A 14,504-nucleotide genomic window follows, 5' to 3' on the forward strand; every position below is an offset into this window, starting at 1 on the left:
GTAACTCATGGATCAGTAAGTACTACTCTGTCCTTTTGCTCAGAAAATGTTTCCGGAATCTGAGCCCATACATAGAACCCCAAGTCAAGATCGGGTGTGGGTGTGGGTGATGGTAAACTAATTAGAAAAATTCAGAATAAAAATTAATCAAAGGGAATGGCACCCCACTCCAGTACTCTTGCCTGGAAAATCCCATGGACGGAGAAGCCTGGTAGGCTGCAGTCCATGGGGTCGCTAAGAGTCGGACACGACTGAGCGACTTCAGTTTCACTTTTCACTTTTATGCATTGGAGAAGGAAATGACAACCCGCTCCAGTGTTCTTGCCTGGAGAATCCCAGGGACGGGGGAGCCTGGTGGGCTGCCGTCTGTGGGGTCACACAGAGTCGGACATGACTGAAGCGACTTAGCAGCAGCAGCAGCAGCAATATATTTCTAATTCAAGGCCCTCAAATTAAAGTTTGACCTACTTCTTTAAACTTTCTTTTGTTATAGACAATGCCAATGTGACTATCTCACCAATCAGTAAAACTCAAATGTTTAGTTACTGTTGGCTATGTACAGAGTTCTGAACTAAGAACCATTCCTAAGTTAGCAAGGAAATGTAAAGGCTACTTTTATTCCTCAAGATTTTCTTAATGAAGATACAGGAAATAAAATATTAATTTTATTCAGGTCTAAATGGCCTGAAAAATGAATAGAACTTTCAGTGTTTCCTTGTTTACTCCAATAATTGACATCTTTGCTGAGAAATATAGTGTTGACTGAGAAGAAAGTTTCCTTTGCAATCTCAGAAACTTTATGCTTATTCAACCCCTGCAGCTGTAATCTACTACAGTTAAAGTCTATCAGTGGAGGAATAAACTCTGCCATATTATTGGATTTTCCATTTTTCCTTATAATCCCTTAAGGGTTGAAGAATACATTTTGTCAAGCTTTAAAATTTCTGATTAAAAAAAAAAAAAAAGATCTTTTTAAAATTTGTAATTCATTCCCCTGGCTTCATAAGCTGGGAATTTTTAACATGACTTCAGTTTCCAAACATTATCATTATTAACTTAAATTTCTAAGTGAAAGTTTCATAAACCGATGTCCTCTGGAGGTTTTGAGATTCACATGCATTTTCTTACCCATGTTAAGTGACCACAGGCTCCTGTGCTCTTTAGTTCCTATTTCTTATTTGTATAGCTTTCCTGAAGCAGAGACATTACTTTACCAACAAAGGTTCATCTAGTCAAGGCTATGGTTTTTCCTGTGGTCATGTATGGATGTGAGAGTTGGACTGTGAAGAAGGCTGAGCGCCAAAGAATTGATGCTTTTGAACTGTGGTGTTGGAGAAGACTCTTGAGAGTCCCTTGGACTGCAAGGAGATCCAACCAGTCCATTCTGAAGGAGATCAGCCCTGGGATTTCTTTGGAAGGAATGATGCTAAAGCTGAAACTCCAGTACTTTGGCCACCTCATGCGAAGAGTTGACTCATTGGAAAAGACTCTGATGCTGGGAGGGATTGGGGGCAGGAGGAGAAGGGGACGACAGAGGATGAGATGGCTGGATGGCATCGCTGACTCGATGGACGTGAGTGTCAGTGAACTCCGGGAGTTGGTGATGGACAGGGAGGCCTGGCGTGCTGCGATTCATGGGGTCGCAAAGAGTCGGACACAACTGAGCGACTGATCTGATCTGATCTGATAGCTTTCCTGATTAAAAATTAATGCAAGTTTTTGTTCCAAAACTGAAAAGTACAGAAAGCTTAAGGAGAAAAGCATAACATCTAAAACATTAGAGTAGTAATAAAATTAATAAAACTAATAAAAAAAAAAAGCAGAGACATTACTTTTCCAACAAAGGTCCATATAGTCAAAGCTATGGTTTTTCCAGTAGTCATGTATGGATGTGAGAGTTGGACTATCAAGTAAGCTGAGCACCAAAGAATTGATGCTTTTGAACTGTGGTGTTGGAAAAGACTCTTGAGAGTCCCTTGAACTGCAAGGATATCCAACCAGTCCATCCTAAAGGAAGTCAGTCTTGAATATTCATTGGAAGGACTGATACTGAAGCTGAAACTGCAGTACTTCGGCCGTCTGATGCAAAGAGCTGACTCATTTGAAAAGACCCTAATGCTCGAAAAGATTGAAGGCAGGAGAAGAAGGGGACAACAGAGGATGAGATGGCTGGATGGCATCACCAACTCAATGGACATGAGTTTAAGTAAACTCCAGGAGTTGGTGATGGACAGGGAGGCCTGGCCTGCTGCAGTCCATGGGGTCACAAAGTGTTGGACATGACTGAGCAACTGAACTGAACTAATAAAATTATTGTGTAATTCCTTATAGTGTTCTTTATATTCATATTTTTAAGGAAAATTAGGTTTGTTTACTTATATGATTTTAAAGTATACTTCAAATCATATTAATAACTAATAGATAATATATGATTTTAATATATGATCTTAATCACTATGAATTATTCTCATAATTTTATGATTCTTTATTTCATTGTTAGTTTTTAGTTTAAAGATTAAGCTAATTTTATCTTTTTTCTACAATAACACTGTTGTTAACATTTTTATGTGTAAATCTTTTTGATCATCAATGAGTTTTTTATTAGGGTAAAAATGCAAAGGTTATCACTGAGGTCAAGTTTATAAGCATTTCCAGTACTTAATATGTATTATTAAATGTCTTTTCAAAATATTGTATCCATTTATATCTCCATATTATTTATGAGACTAACCATTTAACTTTACCCCAGTAACATTAATTACTACTTTAAAATAAATTTTTGCCAGTCTAATAGGAGAATTAATGACCAGTTGCACATTTTGTTTGCTATTGAGGCTGAACATTTGTAAAGATGGTAACTAGCCATTTGTGGTATTTCATTTTAGTGTGAAAAGTGCCTGTTCATACACTGTGATCTTTTTAAGCAGGTTGTTTTCTTTTCTATTTGAAATGGGTATTTATATGTGAAAATGAAGATTTTATCATAAATGTTTCACTTTTTTCCCCAAGTAATTATTTTATTTTATCCTAAATGAATCAGTTAAGGAAGCAAGGAGAGCCAGCAGTCACCATGATGATCAGATTATTTTTTTACAACTAACTATAAGTAGTTGAAGAAGTTGAAGTGGATAGTCTTGGAAAAATAACATTTTATCTCAGTTCTTCATCAATTCTTTAAGTTATCACATATTTGTTAAACAGGTATTTATTATTTGTTCAGTATGTTTACAAGTTAGTATCAACTCAAAATACAGCAAACAAGCATTGATATAGTAAAATATATACCCAAATTGCTAGAACACATAAGATGAGGCACTGGTCAGATACTCTAGTTGTAAGATAGCTAAACTGGACAGGATTCTCTTAAAACCAACATTGTGATTATAACTATAAATTCCTCATTTAGGGGAAAATAAAAAGATTAAAAACTATTAAGTCTTGTGTCTGCCCAGGAACTACTCAGATAGGCATGTATTTTGAGGGAAATGCAAAAAGCTAAAAGAAGGATCATATACATGATGATAAATCGAGTGACAGGAATCTGGAAATACAGAAGCAGAAGCAAGAGACACAAATGAGCAGAGCCTTGTTAAAAATGCCAAAGACAATAAAAATAACATCTTTAGGAATGTTCAGAACAAGAAAAATGAGGCCAGAATAGGCCCATTGCTTGGGGATATGGCATACACAGTACTGGAAGGAATAGCTAGTGCATGGGATGACAGAGGATTCAAAATGATCTCTACAGGAAAGAACAGGACCGGAGCGAACAGGATGAAATTAGATAGTGATAAACAAATCAACCTGTCCTTAGGTTAAAAAAATCAACTGTACAAGTGTAAGATTAGGGAAACAGAGTCTACAGGAAAAATATTCTGGGATTTTCATCGATTGAAAATTAAGTATGAATTGGTCTTTCAGAATGCAGCCAGAAAGTGGCCACAATCATTGTAGGGCACATTTACAAAAATACAGAATCACAGAGATAATTATCCTCCAGTACTTAGCCCTTATAACACACCTGTGTTTTTTCTTTTCTTTTTTAACATAGATATAAGTGTTTTTACTCTAGAGAAACAGGGACAAGTTAAGACTCACTAGTATAGGTAGAGAATGGACTTTAGACACAGCGGGGGAAGGAGGCAGCGATGCATCGAGAGAGAAGCTTTGCCATATGTATTATACACTGCCATGTTTAAAATAAGATAGCTAGTGGGATGCCGCTGTATAGCATAGGGAGCTCAGCTCGGTGCTCTGTGATGACCCACATGGGTGGGATAGATGGAGGAGGAGGGAGGCTCAAAGGGGAGGGGATATATGAATACTGAGAGCTAATTCATGTTGCTGTAAAGCAGACACTCACACAACATTATAAAGCAATTATCCTCCAAATAAAATCAATTTAATAAAGGACTCAGTATCAATAATCTGGAGCACTTTCTATGATCTTTAAGGAACTTAGAAATTTCTCCTGTAAATGTTGAACAAATTTTCACAAGGCATGAAAATTGTAAACTATTTGAATACCTGTGATAACAAAAATAGGTTTTACATGTTCTCTGTTTTCCAAAAGATAGAACTGAGTGCCATGGATGGAATTCACAAAAATATAAATTAAAAAAAAATACTTAGACTTTTTAATGCAGTGTGTTCCTAGTCACCAGAAGAATTAAGAAGAGGTCAGAAATGTGGTTAAAAAGGATTTAAATATAGGATGTAATCTAATAAGAGGGATTCTTATGGCCCTATCAAATCTATCATTCTGTGCTAGCCTATTTAAAAAAATAATAATTTTATTTTATTTTTATTTTTGGCTGTGTTGGGTCTTCATTGCTGCACGGGCTTGTCTCTAGTTACAGTGAACTGGGGCTACCCTCCAGTTGCAGTGTGCAGGCTTCTCCGTGCTGCTGGCTTATGTTGTTATAGAGCACAGGCTCAAGGCTCGCAGGCTCCAGTAGCTGCAGCACGTGTGCTCAGGTGGAGTTCCCAGTGTCTCGAGCAGGCTCAATAGTTGTGGCCCATTGGCTTAGTTGCTTGGTGGCACGTGCGATCTTCCTGGACCAAGGAGTCTGCTGCATTGGCAGGTGGATTCTGTACCACTGAACCACCAGGAAAGCCCTAGCCTACGTTTTATTTTTGTTAATGTAACCTAATAGCTCGGTCTCATCAGTTTGTCTCTGAAATCATTATGTAAATAGTTGCTCAGTTAATGAATGCATTACAAAATGATTATTAGATATCTGAACACTCAGAAGTTGTTTAAGAGTAACAGAAATCAGAAATAGGTGTGAAAACTGTTTCTGGCAGCAAAATTTGTGGAGAATTGCATTTCATTGAACTTCAATAGTGAAGCAGCTGGTTCTTTATATGGTAGAACAAATCTCAGCAGATATTATTATCCCTGGTTTATTGATTACGACAGTTAAGTGATAGTTTTGTTTATTTCTTCTACGTATTTGCTGAGTTTTTCCTCAAATTGTTCTATCAACTGGGTATTTAAAATCTCCAAATATGGTAGAATTTTCCATTTATCTTTTAAATTCCATCAGTTTGTCTTACATGATTTGGCATTCTCTTGGGAGTTTTTACTTTTATGATTGTTATACCTTTGTATTAGTCTGTTGCTCTGTAAAAACAAAATAATGCCAAAACTCAATGGCTTGAAACAACCTTATTATCTCACAGTTCTGGAAATTAGAAATGTGTATGTATCCTGGTGGTTCCTCTCTTGTAGTCATGGTATTGGCTAGGTATGCAGTCTCTCAAGATTTGTGTGGTCAAGGATCAGCTTCCAGGATCACTCACTTTGTTGGCAGGGTTCATTCCCTCCTCCTGTTGTTGGACTGAAAGTGTTAATTCCTCATTGACCATTGCTCTGAGGCTGCCCTCAATTCCTTGTCTTGTGAGCCTCCCAACGTATCAGTATGTTTTCTTAAAAATATATAATCAGAGAAGGCAATAGAGATTATCATCAGGTGGTAGTCAGAGTCTCTTATAACCTAGTCACAGAGGTGACATCCCATCATTTTATCAAATTCTATTCGTTAGAAGTAAGTCACTAGGTCTAGGGAAGGGGAGTATACATTCAAGGGGAGTGGAGTATACAAGCATTGGAATACTACTAGGCAGAAATCATTGTGAGACATTGTCAGAAGCTAACTACCACAGTCTATTTGTTAATGTAACTCTATTCTTTTATTATGTCTGTTCCTGATTCTGATACATATGACTTTTTTCTCGTATTGCTTTTAAGAAATGCTCTTTATCTTTGGATTTCAGCTATTTGACTTTGCCTTGTTGTGCTTTGTTGTTAACGTTTTTACATTTTCTCTGCATATTGATTTAGCATCTCAAATATGTGATTTTCTCCCTCTCATAACTTTGTAAAATTTTAGCCAGTGTATTTTGAAAGACTTTTCTGTTCAATCCTCTTACCCCTTCTTCTTCTAGTCCAGTTTTACATGTTTTTGACCATTTGCTATCGTTTAGCAAGGTCCTGCACCACCATTTATTTTTAAGTTTCTATTATTTATGAAAATGAAAGTTGCTCAGTTGTGTCTGACACTCCATGACTCCATGAACTGTAGCCTGTCAGCCTCCTCTGTCCATGGAATTCTCCAGGCAAGAATACTGGAGTGGGTAGCCATTTCCTTTTCCAGGGGATCTTCCCAACCCAGGTCTCCCACATTGCAGGCAGATTCTTTACTGGCTGAGTTACCAGGCAAGTCTTACTTACTGTAATGTATTATTTATATAATTATCATTATTTGCTCTAAGTATTATATTATTTACTATAATTACTACTATAACTATTGTATCAAATACTGTAATTATTAATCACTATAATTACAATAATTATTACTACATTATTTACTAAAATTATTAATATTTATTTATCCTTATTCAAACTAACTTACTCTTCTATGTCATGTCCATTGAGCTTAGTCCTTCCAGTTTTATTTCAAATATTGTAGTTTTTACTTCTAGAATTTCCTTATTTAAATTTATATTACCTTTGCTAAGATTTCCCATTTCTCTACTGAAATATTCATTGGTTGAAAATGTTTTCTTTTAGTTCATTGCAGACAATTGTAAGTACTGTCTTAAAATCCTTATCTGTTAGTTTCAACATCTGCTTTATTTTCTGGTCTGACTTGTTTTTTCCTCTCTCTGTTGAGAGAAGGAAATTTATTTGGGGGTCCTTCATATTTTGGATAATGTTTTTATTGTATCTAGGATAAGAATATTAATTTGTAAAGATTCTAGATTCTGTGATTTTTCTTCTGTAAACATTATATCCTTTGTTTCAACTGTTAATTTTTTTTGGCTGTGCTGGAACTGCAGATTCTGTTTCTTGCATGGCAGCTCAGCTTTCAGTACATATTTCTTACTCTATTTGAGATTAAAACTGAGAAAAAATACTGTTCATGGATACTCTTCTATGTTGCATTATGATGCTCAGCATTTGTTTGTGTAGGTCTGAGTTTCCTTCTAATATATTTTAATTTTGTTAGAAAAATATTTCTTTTAATACTTCTTAAAGTGAAGATCTCATGTCTTCACTGAGTAAATTTACTAAGCAAATTGTCTCAGTTTTTGTTGGTCTGACAATCTGTTTCTCTTTCACTTTTTATGGTATTTTTGCTGGGAATATAATTCTAGATTAATAGGTTTTTTATTGTTTTTAAGTTTCAGTACTTTAAATTATCATTCACTTGTCATCTGGATTGAATAACTTTAGATGAGAAGTCTGGCATCCTTGCCTCTTTTTCTCTATATATAGTGCATCCTTTTTTCTCTGGCTGCTTTTAATTTTTAATTCTTACCACTGTTTTCCAGAAATTTGATTGTGGTATGCCTTGTTGTATTTATTCTATTTACAGTTTATTGAGCCTCTTGGATATATGTGTTTGTAGTTTTCATCAAATCTAGAAAATAATTGGTCATTTTTCCTTAAATTTATTTTTGCATACCTATTCTTCTACAACTTATAGTATGTACATATAACACTTTTTGAATTTTTCTGCAGGTCACTGAATCTGTTAATTTTTTTCAGTCTTTTTTTCTTCTGTGATTTAGTTTGTGTTGTGATTTTCTCTGTAATTTTAATTTCTATTGTTATGGCTTAATGTTCACTAACTTTCTTCTTCAGTGTCTAACCTAATAATTTCAGATGTACTATCTTTCATTTTATATATATAGTTTTTTCATCTATAGAAATTATATTTTGTTCTTTGTTACAAATTCAATTTATATCTTTATTACATTAATTTTTTTCTCTTCACCTTTGAACATATTTCTAATATTTACAATAGAAATATTTAAGTGTTAATAAATTCCATTATCTCTGAAATCCTAGTTAGGGATCACATTTTCCTGGTTTTTCATATTTCAGGTATTAATTGGATAGTAGAGACTGTGAGCATTACATTGTTGAGAGATAGGTTTTGTCATTTTCTTTAAGATGTGTTAGAGTTTGTTACTTATAAAACAGACTGATACTTTAAAAGCTCGTTTTAAAGCATTTTTAGGTCTGAAATAGAGTATATTTTTTTATATAGAATTATATAAAAAGGATTATAAAAAATCCTTTTTTATATAGAATAAACTATGCCTTTACTACAGGCATATTTAGCTCCACTTCATATATGTGCTCTTCGTGTTATCTCCACCAAAGGCTGAGTATTCAGTAAGCACTCTCATTGGCTATTATGAAAGTGAAAAATTTCCCAGGATCATGTAAGCTGCAGATTTCAGTTCACTGGAAATGAAATTTCATTTCTAACCTTGTGCATTGCACTCCATGATTTTGTGGCTTAGATTTAACAAAGACACAAGGAAACCATATGGAGATTTATGGATCTCTTTATGAAAGATCCTCTTCTCTAGTACTCTGTCCTGAAAATACTGGCGACATCAGCCTCCAAGAACTCTGCTGTTTGTCCCATGAATTCTGTTAAGATTACTGTGTTGTTGGATTCTGATTGCTAGAATTTTGTTAAGGATTCTTGCAGACCCAGAGGGATGGTACAGGGAGGGAGGAGGGAGGAGGGTTCAGGATGGGGAACACGTGTATACCTGTGATGGATTCATGTTGATATATGGCAAAACCAATACAATATTGTAAAGTTAAAAAAAAAAAAGATAACTGTGCTCTGCTTTATACTCTTCTTGTGAAACAGCTTGTTAGATGTCTATAGTCAAAAAGACCACAAGAGAAAACCTTGCTTGTCTTCTCACCTTGCTTGTCTTCTCACAGGGATTACACTTCTGCACTGTCTCTCGTGCACTGTTTATTTAAATGTATGTGGTAGGAGAGTAAATCCAGGACCGATTACTCCATACAGGTTAGGAGTATAAATAATCACACTCTTTATTAAAAAGTAGGTATCAGTATAAAATACACAATTGAGGTTTTGTACATGCTTAAAAGTCATTATAATCAAAAGATAAAAAAAAAAAAAAGATATTTCAGACATAAATGGAAAATTGTGATAAATACAATGCTAAGTACTATAATTTCTCTAATTTTCATAAACACTGATGTTACTAGTAGATATTACCACTAGAAGACAAAAGACAGAAGATAAATTTAGGTTTAATTATCTCTTCTTCTTGAGATTTAAATAAGGGAAAAAATCCTCAACATTTTTTCCCCTTTTACAGCAGAATTACTCTATAAAATCCTAACTAAGTCTTAGGTACCATTATTTTTAGCCACACTGACTAGAGTATGGAAATATTATATAGACTTGTAGCACTTTAAGAACTGCTAAATGGTTTGTAATAATTTTGTGATTTTTTTTTTTCTTAATCATCTGTACTGCTTTGGTCATTCAGTACAGGTCTAAGATCACAGTAGTACAAACTATAGTTTTTAATCTTTAATCTTTAGATCAAAGATCTTGTAACTTTTGTGACTTTAGATCACAAAACTAAAAAATTTATAATAGCTTGAACACTTTAACCCAATTTTCAAAATTAATCAGTTTAAATTTTGACCTTTTCATTTACTAACCTTGTATTAAGACTAAATTGATTATTTCAGCAACTTACTTGACCATATTAAGACAGGTGGAATTTATTTCCCAGCTCCTGGATTTTCTTTTATCCATGTACTAAAATTTCTATATATTGCACAGGGAATATAGTCAATAATATTATAATAACTTTGTATGGTGAAAGATGATTACTAGACTTGTGGTAGTCAATTCATAATGTAGATAAATGTCAAGTCACTATGTAGTCTGCCTTAATCTAATATAATGTTGTATGTTAACTATAATTTAATAAAACAATTCTATAAATCTAACTTATTTATAAACCTAGACAGCTTATTAAAAAACAGAGACATTGCTTTGCCAACAAAGGTCCATCTAGTCAAAGGTATGGCTTTTCCAGTAGACATGTATGGATGTGAGTTGGACTATAAAGAAAGCTGAGCGCTAAATAATTGATGCTTTTGAGCTGTGGTGTTGGAGAAGACATTTGAGAGTCCCTTTGACAGCAAGGAGATCCAATCAGTCCACCCTAGAGGAAATCAGTCCTGAATATTCATTGCAAGGACTGATGCTGAAACTGAAACTCCAATTCTTTGGCTACCTGATGCGAAGAACTGACTTATTGGAAAAGACCCTGATGCTGGGAAAGATTGAAGACATGAGGAGAAGGGGACGACAGAGGATGAGATGGTTGGATGGCATCACCGACTCAAAGGACATGAGTTTGAGTGAACTCTGGGAGTTGGTGATGGACAGGGAGGCCTGGAGTACTGCAGTCCATGGGGTCACAAAGAGTCAGACACGACTGAGCAACTGAACTGACAGATAAATCTAATTTGGGTAAATGGGTATGTGAAGATCTCAGAACACTTAAATACTTTTTGGCAGAGCTTAGGTCCTTAAAGAAAGCAATTATGGAGGATTTTTTTCTGATTAGCTAGTAAATTTAATAAGAATTATTTTGAGTTGCCCTACAAATTCATATTCATTGTGTCCTATATGAGCCAGCAGGTGGCAAACTTGAGAGTTTTTGTACTATTGTTCCTATTGAGGAAGTATAAGTATTGAATGAACTATATATGTATCTATACTATACTATATATGTAGACTTCTCTGGTGGCTCAGACGGTAAAGCATCTGCCTACAATGCAGGAGACCCAGGTTCAATCCTTGGGTTGGGGAGATCTGGAGAAGGAAATGGCAACCCACTCCAGTATTCTTGTCTGGAAAATCCCATGGATGGAGCAACCTGGTAGGCTACAGTCCATTGGGTTACAAAGAGTCGGACAGGACTGAGCGACTTCACTTTCACTTTCTTTCATATATGTATCAATGGATCTTATGAATAGCTTTTTTGGTGTACCATAGAATAAGAAAAATTAAAACCTCTAATTGTAGAGCTACTGGTGTTAGGATACCAATGTATTTTTTGTCTGCTTGTTTTTCTCTAGATTTATTGTTTTTCCTATAATTCTTTCCCTAATAAATAATTTTGAGAGAGGATGCCAACTGAACCTATTTTTTGCTATGATTTCCACAAATAAGAGCAAAATGTAACGGTCCTGCATTTACTTGGAGGCGGGGATCTTTCCAACATTTAAAAGGGCATGCAAAATATATTTTGTCTTCCAGAATAAGTAATATAAGATTTTTTTTAAAGTTCTAATAACATTGATCTTCATGTTTTTAAATATAAAACAGTAATTTGTGGTGGTGATTGTTTTTATTTTATTTCTATAAATATTTCCACTTTGGGGTGGATTTTGTTAGTCATATATAAGTGAGGGTGGATTTAATTTATTTCTTTTTTTTATTGGAATATAGTTGATTTACAGTTGTGTCAGGTATACAGCAAAGAGAATCAGCTATACATATATCCACTTTTTTTTAGATTGTTTCCCCATATTGGCCATTACAGAGTACTGAGTCGAGTTCCCTGTGCTATACAGTAGATTCTTATTAGTTATCTATATTATATAGAGTAGTATGTATATGTCAATCCCAATCTTCCAGTTTATCCCTCTTCCCTCTTACCTACTGATAAGCATGTTTGTTTTCTACATCTGTGACTGTACTTCTGTTTTGTAGATAAGTTCATTTGTACCCCTTTTTAAAAAAGATTCTATATATAAATGATATATATGTATATTTGACTTTCAAAAAATGAAAATTGGTTATATTCAAACATATGATTAGGCTTTGGGGTTATAAGAAAACACATTTCTACCTATTACATTCAAAGATGAAAATTCAATCATAATACATAACATCCCTTCCTTTCTCTCTGGGAAATTCACCCATTGTTAACACTACCTCTAAGAATTAATTTCCCTTCCTGTAATTTACACTTCTTTTTATATGGCTGCATTAACCAATCTATTTTAGCAATGACTATAAATTTCTCTTTTTGATGGGGAAGAAGGAAAAAAGGAAAGCAATGACTAAAGATACACAAAAACTAAGAGAACCTCGATGTTCCATTATTTCTACATATGAATTGGATCATTAAATGACTTTTATAAGATTTAAATAAAATAAACTATTCTTCACTAAAATAAAAAACTATATGAATGATTGTTAGTGGACTGTTTTAAGAAATGGAAAATAAATTCACCAATTATTGAAAATAAATGCTTGAGTTCTTTTCCAAATACCACAATAACTGAAGACTCTTTAAGACTTATTAAGTTTCTAATACTATATAATTCTTCCTTCCTTGCTTTTTTTAAGGGAAGAAGATTCCAGTTTTTAAAAAATATGAAATATAAATATATCATAAGGAAAGTAAATTATACTGTACAGTTGAATGTAATCAATGAAACAAGTTCTGAAATTTAAGAAATGTAGAACTGGCACTTTTTGTATAGATTGTATATCACTCAACTTTAGTGTTCTCAGCACTGGGGTTTAACAAAAAAAAAAGAAAAAAACTTCTAATCAGCAGTAACTACTGCTCTAGTCTACATGCATTCAGAGATTCCCTGATCTTGTGCAGTGTGTTCTAAGTCCTCTTTTCTTCTGTTTTCCTTCACTCCATTTCCAAGTTCCCCAGAAACCAGTTTTTGAGAAAGATGACCCACAAACACTTATCACCCCCAATCCCCACTCTGCATCTTCCTGATGGAACACCTTGGGATTTTTCATGAAATCAAATCAGGGACGTGAAACTGAGCCCAGACTCAGTGATTCCCAGACTTCTAGAGTCCCATGTGCATCGGATTACAACCCCAAAATACCTGAACCATGGCTGGCCCTTGCTCTAAGGATTCTGATGAGTGCAAACTGTCATAAAGTGTGCAATGAGGCAGATTTTTTTTTTTTTTAAGCAATGTTGTTTCTATTTAGTACTTAAATGTACACATCTCTTGAAATTGAGTGAGAACGCCTGGTCCCAGGCGTGTGGTCTGGTGATGCAACCCAGAACGGGCTCAGAGAGAGCTAGGGTCTGCCAGCTGAGGAGGAACCACAGCCACTTCCCTGGAAAAGTGTGGCCCAGTCAACTGCATCTTCCCCACGTTCAACAGGGAGGATGACAGGTCATGGCAGCTCCTTAAAACATGCTGGAGAGTAACTCTTCTTGAGAGGGGAGTTCCTCCGTGAAGGTCCTTTGGAGTCCTGTTGAATTTCGGAGTCTGTACCTTCTCCATCCCCTGTGCTCTCTCTGCCATTCTTCACTCACTGCGCTCCCACATCACCCCGTGTACACGAAAAAGAAAGTTTCACACAGAATGAGCCCCGTGTTGACGCAGGCATCACCTCCCTTCCCATCTGGACAGAAGCCCAGGAAGGAGCAAACAAGGATGGAGGTGGTGGGGGTTGGTGGGAGAGTGCGAAGGAAGGTATCGCTTGGATCTCTGTGGTAAGGGTCCCCAAGTGGGGCCGAGCAAGGGTCATTCAAGAGTATTGGTCCTGCACCCACAAATACATCAAGCTTTTCCCTCCTCCATCAGCCTCTTAAATCCCAATGAGGTCACTGCAATGAGAGAGAATCAGATCCAGAGAGGGGGAGAGGAAGAGGACGACGACGAGGAAGAACAAACCCAGACAGAAAAAGGCCATCAGACAAGGTCGCTTTTTCTGGCGACACAGCAACTGTGAGGAGCGTGGTGCTGAATATCATCCGCCCGCTCAGCCTGGGGACCGAGGGACTCGTAGAAGCACTTCGTGTTACCACGAAAACAAAGGAAAGGAGACCGAGCGAGAGGGTGAGAGATGCTTTGAGCGGTCCCGCTTAGGATCTGGGGAAGCAAAGCTCGTGTACTTGCGGGGAAAGAAAAGGGAGCCTGAAAGGGTCCCGGAAGCAGAGGAGAGAACGGGATTTCCCTGCGGAGACTTGGGACGCGGCAGAACTCTGGACAGCGCCTCGACTCCGGAGCAGAGCTCCCAGCTCCCTGGCTCCCCCAGGCTTCTGGCTCCTTATTGAAAGCCCTTTCTACCGGTGTGCTCTCCTCTCCTGGACTCCGACCACCGACTGGGAAAATCCTTCTATGATCCCTGTCTGAA

The 14,504-nt window shown here is 36.0% G+C and overlaps 1 protein-coding gene across 1 annotated transcript in view; it reads left to right on the top strand.

Moving 5' to 3' along the window:
• The window catches only part of TMEM196 (transmembrane protein 196), a 261,077-nt gene that overhangs the window by 171,693 nt on the left and 74,880 nt on the right, over positions 1 to 14,504 (top strand). The window lies entirely within an intron of this gene.

This window comes from Bos mutus, chromosome 4, assembly GCF_027580195.1.
Source record: "Bos mutus isolate GX-2022 chromosome 4, NWIPB_WYAK_1.1, whole genome shotgun sequence".
Lineage (NCBI taxonomy): Eukaryota > Metazoa > Chordata > Mammalia > Artiodactyla > Bovidae > Bos > Bos mutus.